Genomic DNA, 14,387 nt, shown 5'->3' with positions numbered 1-14,387 from the left:
GGACAGTGCTGTTGTTGCAGGGGTCTGGAGACTGTCCTGCAGACAGAGTGAATACTGTCCACTGGTGAAGGACAGTGCTGTTGTTGCAGGGGTCTGGGAGCCTTTCTGTTGGTTCAGAAGCCCTGAAGAAGGATTTTCTTGTTGTATGTTTACAGAAATCCTGGGAGAGGGCTTTGCTAATGTGTTCAGGGGTTCTAGGACTGTTCTACAGACAGAGGATAAATTCATGAAGGGACTGGCAATGTATCTTGTGGCTTTGCTAAGCCTTGTCTCCTCAGTCCTTGGCAGCTCAGGGGGCAGGTCTCAAAAGTCCAGGGCAATTCAAAGCGGCCACCAGCAATTCTCTTAGTCTCTCTCTCTCCACGAGGTGCTGCTTCCAAAAAGATCTTCCGCCTCTCTCTTGTCTCTCCAAATCTACGTCACCAGCTCCTCCCAGTTCAGGACTTTCTTTTCACATCAAAAAGTCCATCCCACAGGTGGGATTAACAAGCTCTGGGTTTTAACACAATCAGTTTGAAAACCAAGCCAATACAGGGGAATCTTTAATTGCCATTACTATCACAACAATACACAGAATGAAAACAGAGATCCTGGACTCTTCATCTCACTAAGCTCTTCTATCCAATTTGTTGTCAAATCTTTGTTTCTATCTTCAGAACAACTCTTCCATGTCTACTTTTTCCCACTTACACAGATAGAACCCTAGTTCAGGCCTTCATAATCTCTTGCCTAAACAGTTGCAAAAGCCTTCTAATTGCCTCCCCATCACCAAAGTTTGTACAGGGTACAATTCATGTTCCAAAGGAACTGAAGGGCCAAAGTGATTTTCCTAAGACACATATCTGAATATGACCGTGACCCTCTCACCTTGGAATATTCTCCTGAAAGACCTGCCAGATTCTCCCATTGGTTAGTTCTTCCTCTGACCTCCATTTTGTCAAGGGACCTAGGCTAGTCAGCCTTCATTCCCCTCGGGGCTTCATCTTCCATCTCCCTGCCCCCCCTTTCCTTGTTGTCTTCCCTCATAAGATAATAAATTCCTCGAGGGCAGGGAATGTCTTTCTTTTTGCTTGTATTTATATCTCTAGTACTTGGCACAATGTTTGAAACGTATTAAAGGCTCAATAAATGCTTATTTCCTATCTATCCAGTAAAGAAGTCTGTGGCTCCCTATCACCCCTAGAACCACTTACAAAGTCCTCTGTTTGGCATTTCAAATCTCTTCATGACCTGGCCTTTGCTCCTTTTCCAGTCTTCTTTTATTTTTCTCGCCTACATGGACTTTGTGGTCCAGTTACACTTACCTACTTTCTGATTCTCCTACTGGATACTTCATCTTCTGTCTTGATATTTTTGCACTGACTGCATCCCATACCTAGAATGTTCTCCCTCCTCACTTGTGGCTTTTCATTTCCCTGGCTTCCTTCACAACTAAGCTCAAATCTCATCTTCTGTAAGGGGTCTTACCTGTTCCCCCTTTGAAATTGCCATTAAGTGCACATCTTACCTAGTTATTTACATATCTACATGTTGTGAGTTGTGGTCCCCAGAACAACTTCTCGAGGGCAGAAGCTATGTTTTTGCCTTTCTTTGTACCCTCCGTGCTTACTTAGCATAGTTCCTGGAACTGATGAAACACTTAATAAATACTTACTGGCTGACTGGAGTGCGGTTAATAAGTCATTCTCAGGGAAGCAGATGATTATTGTGTCTACAAGGCTACCTCTGAACAAATCATCCGCATTGAGTCCAGGAAGCCACCAGATTCCGAAGAGGCCTGGCCAAAATGTTTAAGCAAAAGGCTTCATGATTGTTCCAGGTAACTCATGAGCTCTTAGTCATTTCTAAACGTCCTAATAGCCTAATGGTTCTTCACTGCATCACATTTTAAGAGGTACAAAGTGCTCTTCTCACAACAACCCTGTGAGGGTCAGTAATGGAAGTCTTGCTCTGCCTGAGGTCACGTAGCTAAGGAAGTGTAGAAGCTGGGAGTCCAGTGGAAAGACAGAGCTCACAGACTGTGAATAGTCTTAATTCTTCTATTCCCATCCTCCAATCCTCCACCTTCCATTCCTCCTCCTCCCCATCTTATCCACAATCTCTCAGAGCATCAATTTCCTTTGGGTCAACCGTGAATAATAACTTCGGCTTGTTTACTTCCCTAACCTGTTGGGTGGCTCTCCGAGAATGTCTGGGAAAGCACTTTAAAAAGAATGGGCCCTAGCCTTGCAAATCCAGAGGCCTGGGTTCCAGTCTAAGCATCTAGGCTAGGCCACTTACCAGCCATTTAACCTGGAGGCACAGAATGTGAGACTTTAAAGACCATCCGAGGAAACTGAGACCCAAAGAGGTTTTAGGATTTGTCCGAAGTCCAACCGGGAGTTTGTGAGAGAGTCAAGGACTAGAACACACAATTCCAGATTCTCACCTGGAAAATAATCGAGCGGGACTGTACGATTTAAGTGGGAAGGGATACTGCATGATGCTCATATGTGTGTCTTAGAGTCCGAAGGGTTAGGTTTAATCCTGATCCTGTTCCTTACTTCCTGGCTGTTTTCTTCCCCTCTCTGGACTTCAGTGTCCCCATACATCAAGTTAAAGTGAATGAGATACACTCTAAGCTGCCTTCTACCTTTGACATTTTATGATTTACACTCCGACTATTTCCCTTTCTCTTCTTGAGGAAGGTTGCGAAGGTTTGAAACCAGTCACATTTGTTCAAAATTCCTCAAAAAGACTCACAGCCTTATTATAAAAATCAAGAAAAACTACTTAGTACCAAGTACAGTACATGCAAGGATATAGAACAAATCTAAATAACTTCCTCCATTGGGGCTTTCCACCGAAAACAGGAGGCGATAGAAGGAGCCACTATTTAGAATGCACATATTTACTTTTGCATGTAAAAGGTCCTTATTCAAAAAAGATACTTGGAGCCTAGAGGCTGGGGTTGATACCAATCTCCTCTCCTCTCTTCCTCCCCTCAACCAAGACTCCAGCTTTCTTTAGCTCTCTGTAACCCTGCCAGACTTCAGGCTTGGCACATCACTCGTCCTCCCTTATCTCCAGTTGTCTGCAAATTTGCCTATCTTTACCTTTGTAGCTCTGCCCCAGACTGCCACTACCTTGGCTCCACCTGGCTGAAATCCTTCCCCACCCAAGCCTTTATCTTCCCCCACTTTGACTGTTATTGTTACAAAGCTCTCCTAGTACTGCCTTGCCTTTTCCTAATTCCATGCCTCTAGGCCTTACCTGAAAAGAGCCTCAGATTTGGAGCTGGAAGACTCTAGTTCCCACTACAAATATTGACTAGCTATGTCGCACTGGACTGGTCCCCTAACTTCTTCCAGCCTCAGGTCCTTCATCTGTAAAGTGGGGATAGTAATATTTGCAATCCTTTACAGGGTTGTCATGAGACAGTGTCACTTTGGGACTTTAAGAGCCATTTAAATGGAAGTTATTTTGTGCTCTTCTCACAACAACCCTGTGAGGGTCAGTAATGGAAGTCTTGCTCTGCCTGAGGTCACGTAGCTAAGGAAGTGTAGAAGCTGGGAGTCCAGTGGAAAGACAGAGCTCACAGACTGTGAATAGTCTTAATTCTTAGAAGTAGGCAAGAGGGATCTCATTTCGGGTCATTTCTGCTGGCACTATGTGGCTCAGAGGGCAAAGTCAGCAGTTTGAGATCCACAAATTCCACAGAATCCACATCTGAAAGGTCCAATACTTTCATTTTACATATAAGTGAATGGAGGTGATGTGAAGTCATTTCCAGCCCAAGGTCACATAACTAGTGAATAGCAAAGGTGGAATTTGAATCTAGGTCATCTGTCTACAAGGCCAGCTCTCTGTCCTATCCACACCACCTCCCAGTGAGACTTGTTCTATTCCACAGTCACAGACAGATCCTGGCCCTCCCATGCCCTACATGTATATGGATGGTGGGTCAGAAGTCTCATTTCCTCATCTTTAGAGTCAAGAGTTATTCAATCAGCAAGGATTCACTGAGTACATACGAAGAAGATTCTCAGATCTACTTATCCAACTCTAATCTCTCTCCCCTACTCTCATATCTCCCAGTGCCTATTAGACCTCCTGAAGTGGCTATCCTGTAGACATTTTAAACTCCACATGTCCCAAACTGAACTCATTTCTCCCAACCCCAAACCAAACACTCCCTTCTTCCTAAATTCCCTAAATTAGTATTGAGGGCACCACCATCCTCCCAGTCAGCCAGGTTCACAATTTACTTATTATTCTCAAATCTCCACTCTCTCACACCTTCCTCTCCTCCTCCCATATCCAATCGGTTGCCACAGCCTGTTGACCTTACCTTCCCCACACAACATCTCTTGTATGTGCCCTCTTCTGTCCTCTGACGCTGTCAGCATTCTGGGCCAGGCTCTCATCACCTCATGCCTGGACTACTGCAGTAATCCCTACCTCAAATCTTCTCCCCACTCCAGTCCATCTTCAACTCAGCGACCAAAGTCATTTTCCTGTAGTGCACATCTCACCACGATGCCCCTCTATTCAATTAACCCCAGTGGCTCCCCATTATATTAGGGATCAAATATAAAATCTTCATTTGGCTTGTTGATTGGTTCGTCCACTTCCTCCACACCTTCAGACCTTTATAACCTGGCCCCTTCCTACTTTTCCCATCTTCTGACACATTACTTCCCTCTACTAGATACAAAGACACTGACATCCTTGCTCTTCCTACAATACTGAGTCTCCCAACTCAGAATATTTTCCCTAAAATGTTCTCTCTCCTCTCTCTAACTCCTAGCTTCATTCAAGTCTCAGCTAAAATCCCATCATCAACAAGAAGTTTTTCCCAATCCCGCAGTAAGGTTAGGGCCTTCCCACTGAGACTATCTCGAATTCATCCTGTATATATCTTATTTGTATGTAGCTGTTTACACGTTGTCTCTCCCCCTAGACTGTGAAGTCCTTTGAGAGCAAGGACTGTCTTTTGCCTCTCTATGCCTCCCCAGGACCTAAGCACAGCATCTGGCACAGAAGAGGTCTTTAGTAAATGCTTATTGACTAGACTTTGACTTGTCTATGATGTATCAGGACCTGTGTTCCAGGGCGAGGGATGCAAAAATGCAAACTAAACAGTCTGGGCTCCATTAAGGGGAAACACTATGTCCATTCTCTTTGCCTTCTCTTTAATTAGTCCTTTTCTGCAACTGCAAGTGCCAGCCTGACACTAAGTCCTCTCGGTTCCATTCACAGGCTGGCTCCAATCTGCCTTTTCATCTTTATTTCTCATTGCTCATAATTTCAAAGGATCACAGACTTGAGGAAGGGACCTTGGAGACCTCCTGGTCCAACCTCCTCATTCTCTCCCTCAGTTTCCTTTGGTTCAAATGTGCATAATAGTACCTACATGTTTACTTCCCTAAACTGTTGGAAGGCTTTGAAGAAGACGTTTGGGAAAGCACTTTGAAAAGAATGGGTCCCAGCTTTGCAAATCCAGAGGCCAGGGCTCTAGTAAGAATCTGGAACTGTGGATTCTGGTCCTTAACTCTCCACTAACTTAGGGTTTGACCTTGGACAAATCTCAAAACTTCTTTGGGTCTCAGTTTCCTCAGGTGTGAAACCTGCAGCCTTCAGGTCACAAGTGTGGCCCTTTGAATCCAAACTTACTTGTTCTGTGAAGTTTGGATTCAGTCAAAGTGCTGCACTTGAGGACCTAGAGGGCCACATGTGACCTCCAGGCCACAGGTTCGCCACCCCTGGACTAGATGGTCTTCAAGGTCCAAGTCTCACATTCTATGACTCCAAGTTAAACAACTAGTAAGTGGCATGGAGTATCCTGCGGAAGAACCAGAAAGTAGGCAAATGGTATTGGACCACAAGGTTCATGGAGGTGAGTGATGACAGGTGGGGAAATAGAAGCTCTGAGAGGTTTTAGTAAAGGAAACCAAGGTCACACAGGTAGTAAATGGCAGAGTTTGGTTTCTTCTAACTCCAAATAAACTTCTTTTCATAGACACTACATTTCAGCCAAAAGAGACAACTAGCTTTTCCCTGAACAGCAGTAACAACAACAAAATGCCGGTGACATCAAGGCATTCACGTGAGCTTTCCCCCAGTCTGGCCCTCTCACTTATAAATCTTGACTTTCCTTCATGGCCCAGTTCAGGTACCACCCAAGTGAAGCCTTATCCAAGATGCTGATGCTCTTTCCCTCCTCAACGTAATTTTTTTTTCTAATTTCTTTTTGCCTCCTTTTACTCTGCCTACATCACACTTGTTGGGTTATTTATTTCACCCCACCACAGACCCCAGGAGACATAACTTCCTTGAGGTTAGAACTGTTTCTTTTTGTATCGTTAGCACCTGACACAATTTCTTGCACATTATAGGTTTAAATGTTTGTTGAACTGAATTGAATTGAATTAAAATTGACATGTGCAGCTAGGTGGCCCAGTAGATAGAGTATCTGGCCTAGAGTAAGGAAGACCTAAGTTCAAATCCGGCTTTAGACACTATGTGACCCTGGGAAAATCACGTAACTGTTTACCTCAGTTTGCTTATCTGTAAAATGAGCTGGAGAAGGAAATAGCAAACCATTCCAGTATCTTTGCCAAGAAAACCCCAAATGGGGTCAAGAAAGAGTCTGACACGACTGAAATAACTGAATTACAACAAAAGTGGACATTTCTGCCAGCCTGCAACTGTTAATTTAGTGTCCCCACTGCCTGCCCAGGAATCAGTGTGTAAAATGCATGGGAAAAAAATATCACAAAGAGGTTCATTCATCTCTCAAACTCAGCATCTCCTGGGCTCTCTAGCCTACATCCTTAATTCTAGTCCACTTTCTGTTTCCTCATTTTCTCACTCATTATTCCCCATCTCCATGACTTTGTGTTGACAATCCCCCATGCTTAGAATGATCTCCCTCTACCTCCTTCCTTGGCCACTTCAAAACTCTGCTTATATCAACCCTTTTCTGCAAGAGGCCTCCCCTTCTTCACCACCCCTGCTGCTGGTGCCTTCTCTCTACCCGATTTATATTTTCTAAGTGTTTAGCTATTTCATTTTATTTTATTGTCTCTATTAGAATGTGAGCTTAGAAAGTGAAGGTCCTGCTCAGCACAGTGCCCAATACATAGTAAACCCTGAAGAAATGCTTGCTGAATTGTTGTCTGCACTGGCATACTTTGTCTAACAGACACAAGGAGATCTAAAAAAAAAACAACATTTCCCAAATGGGAAGTAGGTCTTTTCTATAAAGAGCACAGATCTAGGAATCAGAAGACCTGGTTTCCAGAACTGACTCTTTCATGAAGTAATTGCATGATTTTGGAGCATCTCCCTAGGTCTCAGCTTCTTCATTAGTAAAATGGGAAGAAGAGAAGGATATTAGAGCCTTTTGAAAAATACAAAGTGCTATTTATACACGACAAGTGTTTCCCCAAAATACAGAAACCAGATGAAATTGTCCTCTTCTCTGACCCACAAAGAAGCTATTCTATCTCAGAAAGGGATCAGTCCAGGCACCTCTGGATCAGACTTTATAATATTTGATGCAAATCATAATCAAGTCAAGAAAGTGTGAATCATAGAAACCTCTGAAGTGTGTGTGTCTCCACTCGTGTCCAATGGTATAAGTTTAGATACCAGACATAGTCTAAATTTCAGAAAGATTCAAGATTCCCTTTATCTTTTTGTAACAAGAATAATCAGGGAGAGCCTCTGATTTTCTGAACTAGGTCATTTACCGCGGAGCTCGCTATCTGCTCTGAACCCCACTGGAAAAGGTAAGGATAAGACAATAATAATGCCATCTGACATTTATAGAATGGTTTAATTTGATTAAAAACATACCTTAAGCAGTCCAACTGTGCATAAAGCACTGTGCTATGATCTAAAAAAATCCCAATACTGAGGGAATACATCCCTTGGCTCATTTGATCATGGAAGGGCAGTGTCCAAGAGGGAATGAGACATAGGTACGTAGTGATAGGGATAGGAATCGGGGACTGGACCTGTCATTTCATTGTAATAGGGAACTTCTAGGTAATCTACCAATTCTGGGTGTCAGTTAACTAGTACTGATTACACATTTATCAAGTTCAGTATAGCAGGCATTGTGCTAAGAAGGTTGCCTCTTCTCTGCAGTTTCTAATCTTAAAGAGTGTCCTATAGTACTGAGAGATTAAATCATTTGCTCAAAGTCACTCAGCCAGTGACAAGACTTGAACCCAGGTCTCGTAGGCTTCTTTGAGGCCACTGCTGCTTCTCATACATGGCCATAACACACAACATTACATGAATAGAGAGATTCCAAAGAAAGTGTTGTGCAAAGTGTGAGGGGGATGGTTGTGCCCAGTGAAGAGTCACTGAGGGCTCAGCATTTGAGCTGGGCCTTTAAGGATAGACATGATTCATAGAATCATAAAATTCTAGACCTAGAAGGAGCCTTGCCTTTTGCCCTTGACTGGCCCCTACCTAGTCCAGTCCTATTTTCATTACACCCCACGATTAGATATCTGCACAGGCACACCTACTAAGCTCTTCACGAGATTTATGGTTTCATCAATGTGGGTGCTCTGATGTCCATCTTTGTGGATCGTTTTCATGATGTGTACACATGAATGTGTTTACATACATAAACATACACATATTATATATACACATGTGAATTATATGTAATAGGTCCAGATCTGTGATTTCGTCTGTGAAAAGAACTCCCTCTCATGTAGATCAGCAAATAACTACAATTCTGCAACTTATGGTCTTGGACAGTTGCCAGGGGAGTGTGGAGAAGCCAGGAAATATGTTCAATGTTACACAGCCAGTATGTGTCAGGAGGTGGGACCTGAATACAAGTCTTCCTGACTCTCTATCCATGCTGAGAGAGATATGGGTGTGTGTGTGTGTGTGTATGGATATGCATGTACATCTACACACATATACACAATCTACATGGACATATATGTAGATGTACACACACATACATCTATATGTTGGCCAACAAGCTTTCAATAACACTTACTATGCTCCAGGTACTATGCTAAGTCCTTGAGCTACAAGTTCTCTTTTAGTGACTCATCAGGGATATGGACATCACAGGCATCATGGGATTGTAGATTTGATGCTGGAAGGGAACTCAGACACCATCTCCAACACCCCCCCCCTTTTTTTTAACAAATGATGAAACTGAGGCTCAGAGAATTTTCCTAGCTGAGTCCAGGCATGGTTCTACCAAGCAGGAAAAGTTTCCAGTGAGTCCCAGTGATGCTCTCTGTTTCTGTGTCCTGAAGACCAGGCTAGCCCAATTCAAAGTAATTTGTCACCAGTGCATTGGACTTTTCAGCCACAACAATTCATGAAGGGGTTGCAGTATGAGACATACCTACACTGATAAAATCGTGTATTTTTTAAGTATGGGCTTGAGGGCACACAGAAAGGAATACCCCTGGATTCTGACAAACTGGATCTCTGTAGTAATGATGGGGCTGTGCCTTTTACAGCTTCTTTACAGACACGAATATTACCAGCCAATAACCCTCTAAGTCTCTTTCAATGAGATAAACTGAGGTACTGACTGCTAAATGGATTGTCTAAGGATCATACAGGATGACTGAACCGAAAGTTTCTTCATTGAAGTCTCTTGGAAGGTAAAATGATTTTTACTGGTATATTAAAAAGCAGCATGACCTAGTCAAAAGAAAATCCGCCTTAGAGTCAGAACAACTTGGGTTCAGTCACCATGTCAGTCAACAAACATTTATTAAGAACTTAATTTGTAACAGCCAGCATGACAAGCACTGGGATTCAAAGAAAGGAAAAACATGGTTGCTGATCTCAAGGAACTCCCAATATAACGGGCGAGACGAGCTGCCGACATCTTTACCTACGTACAAGGTAAGTACAGCGCCAACAGAAGGTAATCTTGGAGAATAGACACAAGCTGGCGTGAAGGAATAAAGGAGCAGGAAAGACCTCCTCCAGAAGGTGAGATGTGAGCTAAATCCGAAAGGAGGCCAGGGCATCCGGATGCACAGGTGAGGAGGGAAAGCATTCCAGGCATGGTTTACAGTCAGTAAAAAGTCAGAGTCAGGTGACAGGCCGTCTTATGCCAGGAACAAGGAGGGCAGTGTCACTGGAGAAAATAAAGCAGGGGAAAGACTGGAAAGGCAAAAGGCCAGGTTGTGAAGGGCTTTAAATTCCAAAGAGAGAATTTTACATTTGATCCTGGAAGTAATTGTTGTTCACCCTTCCTTCTCAAACCGCTGGAGTTTACTCAATAAAGGAGGGATATGTTAAGACCTGTGCTTTGACAGCTAAGTGGAGGATGAATTAGAATGGGGGGAGACTTGAGGCAGGGAAAGCAAACAGTAGACTATTGCTGGTTTTGAGACTTTAGGCGGGTCATTTCACTTTTCAGTGGTACAGGTAATTTTGTAAGACTCTGAGATGCAAAAAGTTATGGATCTGCCCTAGTAGAAACATTTCCTTCCTTGGAGTTATCTATACCAAGAAATAACAGATCTGGACCTAAAAGAAATTGAAGAGCAGCCTGGCATAGTAGAAGAAACACTGAACTGAGAGGCAGCAGAACTGGGCGTCATGTCTTAGTTTTTTCTCTAAGTATGTGATGGTGGGCCATTTATTTCATCTTTTTGTCTGTTTCCCCACCTGCAAGTGATGAAGTTGGACTTGTTTTTTAAGGTCTTCTCTGGCTATAATATTTGCTATAATTTTTTTTTAATGTAAGCTCATCGCGAGTTATTTCTAATTTGTAGTGCTTCAATTCACTTTGAGAAAGGTAATGAAGTGATAGAAAACCATATAATTGTAATTCCAATCAACTTGTTCTAAATCCTTATGCCGTATCCCTTACTCCCCATTCCTTCTTTCCTGTCTCTTTAGGGCCTTTGCAGCTCTAAATTTCTACAGGTTCATGGAGCTAAGACTGATGAAGGGATGGCCCAGAATTTGACTTACGTTTTCCCACCAAGACACAATCTGGGCAACCCCCCCAGGCCTCATCTAATGCTGAGGAGACATTTGCAAAGCACTTGTCATCGAATAACCCAGTTGACAGCAAGCATTTATTAATCACCCACTACCTGCCTGAAACTGGAAATACAGGCCAAAACCAAAACAGTTCCTACACTCAGAGAGCCTACAGTCTATTAGCAGAGATAATCCACACATATAACTACACTATGGAGAAAATATACACAAAATAAAAAGTCATTTGGGGGTTGCGGAACACATAGATGAAGAGATCAGAAGAAAAAAAAAACTTATGCAGGTGTATGAACTGAACTTTTAAAGGAAACAGGGTGAGAAGGGCACATTCCTGCACAGCTTGGGCAAAGACTCAGGGAGAAGACTGTACATGAATATTGTCTATGAGAAGCAACATAAAGTCCAGGCTGACTGATCTGCAGAGCTAATGGAAGGAAGCAGGGCCTGGAAAGGTACATGGCAGCCTTTTGGTTTTTAGCTGAGAGGAGCTATGTCCTCACACCCTCTCCACCCCCAAATGATTCTAAGTTTGTGCCTGTTCCATTTGAGGCTTTGGTTGTACTGCAGACCCGCCCCAAATGAGTCAGTGAATCAGTCAGTGGGGCTGGGAAAGCCAACAGGCAAGGCCTAAGGTCAGTCATCTGATTTATCTGGTAGAGAATACAGATAAAGAAAGAGAGAATTAGATCAATAGGTAGAGGTACAAAGCTACACACACACACACACACAAGACTCACATGCTAAGAATGAGAACAAGGTGAAGGGTGTGAGAAAGACATATACTCACTCTTACAGTGTTCAAAGAGGAGTTTAAAAAAAAAAACAGTGAGGCAGGTTCAGGTAATCCTGTAATGCAGGTCTGAGCTAGCCTGGAAAGCACAGGGATTTTAGCAAAGGAGGAGTGAGTTTTCCAGAACAGGACCAATTAAAACCTTTTAAATAAATTGTTCCCTTGACTTCTTTCAAAGTTTAGCTCTAATAGCCTCTTTCATTTGTCTCAGCCATCTCCGCCTCTCCCCTTCCCCCTACCTTACTCAGTCAAACTTATTCCTTCACCACCCATGACAGAAACGCTCATTCCCATTACCTCTGCAGAAAAACCACCACAGACCAGGTTTGGGGCAATGCCTAGAGCTTTGGCCTACACTCCTGGGCTGTTCTCTCATGCCTCATGGGGAAGGGGGTGCTTAGGGAGGGGGAGAACAGGAGGAGAAGAGCTCCTGAGGATGCCGTAAAAAGTTTATTTTCTGGCACTTACTGGGGATGTCCACATTACTCACCCACAGTGGAGCCATGCAGGTGAGTTAGACAGGCAGGCCCTCCCTGAGACAGGGCAATAAAACCTTTATGGCACCCCACACTTATGACATACTTAGTTGACATCACCTGTTGGTCTTCATTCTTCTCTCCCTCTATTAAAAAAAAAATATTTCGCAGTTCCTCTTCCATTTGGGGATCGTTTCAATAAGCCTTATTTAGTAGGAAGATCTGGAGTTCATAACATGATTTGGGAAACGAGAGGGCTTTTCCCAGAGTTGATAGGTGTTATAGAAATTATTGATGGAACTGAACAGAATGTGAAGGTTATCATGACCTCATACAAGTCATAAATACAGCGCCTGTGCTTTCTTACCAAGTATACCATAAAATTTAGAAAAGCAAACAGCTTTTAATGTTCTATGTCTTCTGCAAAGTATTTCCCTTTTGTATCCATCAGAACTTAAAGGGGAGTGGGGGGGAGGACCGAGGCATAAACTCACTGATGGGCTCTTAAAAGTGTCCCCGTCTCCAAGCGTAGCTTCGGAGTACCTGTTTACTTTCTGTACATGTGTCTGGTTTCTCATGAATCATGCTGCCAGCCCAAAGAAGTTTAGCAGCTGACCCAGGCTAGAACAGTTGCTTCATGTCAGGACTCGAATCCAGTACTCAACTCCTAGACTCGGATACGTCCCAAAAGAGAAGGCTTATCTTTATTAAGGGTTATTTTCAGGATTTCCATTGGACCACCATCGCCATTATCCAAGAAAAGAAAAGGGGAATTTTCAGTAAACCAGTTCCAGAGAAGTAATAGTTTCTTAATAAGTATGTTTGACATTACTCTGAACTTGGTCTAGACCAGCTCAGACTAGGCTCCCCTGGTGCTATGAGGATTCGAGTTAAAGGTCCCAGTGTTCTCCACACGGCAGGACTATTTTTAAGTTCCTAAGTGCTAGTTCTTCCATGCTGCGAAGACTGCTGACAGCACCACTGCCGGCCACCCCCGGGCACCCTTGGCCACAGGGACCCAGCCTTCTGTCTACACCAGGGTGAAGTCTTGACAGCTCACTTCCCTTCCCGAGGGGGTGCTCAAAGAGCCTTCCCTTTCTTCTACTCCAGTCTCCTCTGGGTGACCCTGGCTCCCAACACACCAGGTGGCACCAGCCAGTCTGATTACAGGGGTAGACTTAAGCCCTAGGGATGGGATATCCTTTGCCATCTCCCGGTGGCTCTTTAGAACCACTCTACCCTCCGCCCCTCCCCCGTCCCCACTACCCAGGGGGTATTGGAAGAGGCCATTTGGGATGGGCATATATGGATTTCGGAATTCAGACACAAACCAAAACATTAAAGTTAGCTCCCGGGGGGAGAGGTTGGAAAAGCCGGCCGGGGCGGCGGAGGGGGATGGCAGGGCTGGGCCGGGAAGAAAGGCCGGCGGAGGAAGGAGGGAGGGTAGCGGGCGCGGGAGAGGCGAGACCATCGGCAGGAGCTGACTGCGGTCTCTGTTCTACAAAGTATCCAGAAACCCGCACCGGGGCTGCACCGCAGCGGGGGGGAGGGGGGGAGGGGGAGGCAGACAGCGCAGCCCCGAACCCTTCCCTGGGCTCGGGGTCCGTGTGCGTGCGTGGGTGCGCGCGCGCAGTCCCAAGCCACATCCCCGGCGGCAGTCTGTCTGTGACTCAGCTCCGTGGCGGCGGCAGCTTCACGGGCCCCGGGTCTCGGCGGCGGCGGCTTGGCTGCCATTACTCAGCCGCCGCAGAGCTCGCGGCGGCCGGGGAAGCGTGGCTGCGGGGCACGGGAGGGACAAAGGAGGGGGCCGCAGGTGCAGGCGTCCCGCGCGGGCTGCGGGCGAGCCTGGCCAGGGCGCGCGGCAGGGGGGAAGGAGCGTGGGAGCGGAGCGGGCTGGGCAGAGAGCCCTCGCCCGCACCCCGTCCTCGCGGTGGGGGCGCCCGCTGAACTGCACCCAGGGACGCCCTTCGCCCGGGAGGGGACTGCAGGACACTTGTGGGTTCGGAGTGGCAGGGCCTGGGCGGGGGCCCCGAGTCGCGGCGGCGGCGGGCCAGTAAATGTTAATGACTGCAATCCTGCCTGCCTGCGCCACTGACTCACCGGCTGACCCAGCCTCGAGTCAC

General features: G+C 45.2%; 1 protein-coding gene across 2 annotated transcripts in view; it reads right to left on the bottom strand.

Moving 5' to 3' along the window:
* Positions 1 to 11,869, bottom strand: part of SMAD7 (SMAD family member 7) — a 70,508-nt gene extending 58,639 nt beyond the window's left edge. Inside the window, exon 1 of one of the 2 annotated variants that reach the window (XM_069104427.1) lies at positions 11,786 to 11,869. The gene's annotated coding sequence lies outside the window, so the exon portion shown is untranslated. The remainder of the gene's footprint in view (positions 1 to 11,785) is intronic. The other variant, XM_069104433.1, reaches the window with a different exon arrangement.
* Between the last annotated feature and the right edge of the window lie 2,518 nt (positions 11,870 to 14,387).

This window comes from Petaurus breviceps, unplaced genomic scaffold (assembly GCF_028583685.1).
Source record: "Petaurus breviceps papuanus isolate PSGF00001 unplaced genomic scaffold, PetGlider_PUasm1.0 131, whole genome shotgun sequence".
NCBI classification, from domain to species: domain Eukaryota; kingdom Metazoa; phylum Chordata; class Mammalia; order Diprotodontia; family Petauridae; genus Petaurus; species Petaurus breviceps.
The sequence above is the reverse complement of the archived record's forward strand: the minus strand, read 5'-3'. Positions and strand labels throughout refer to the sequence as shown.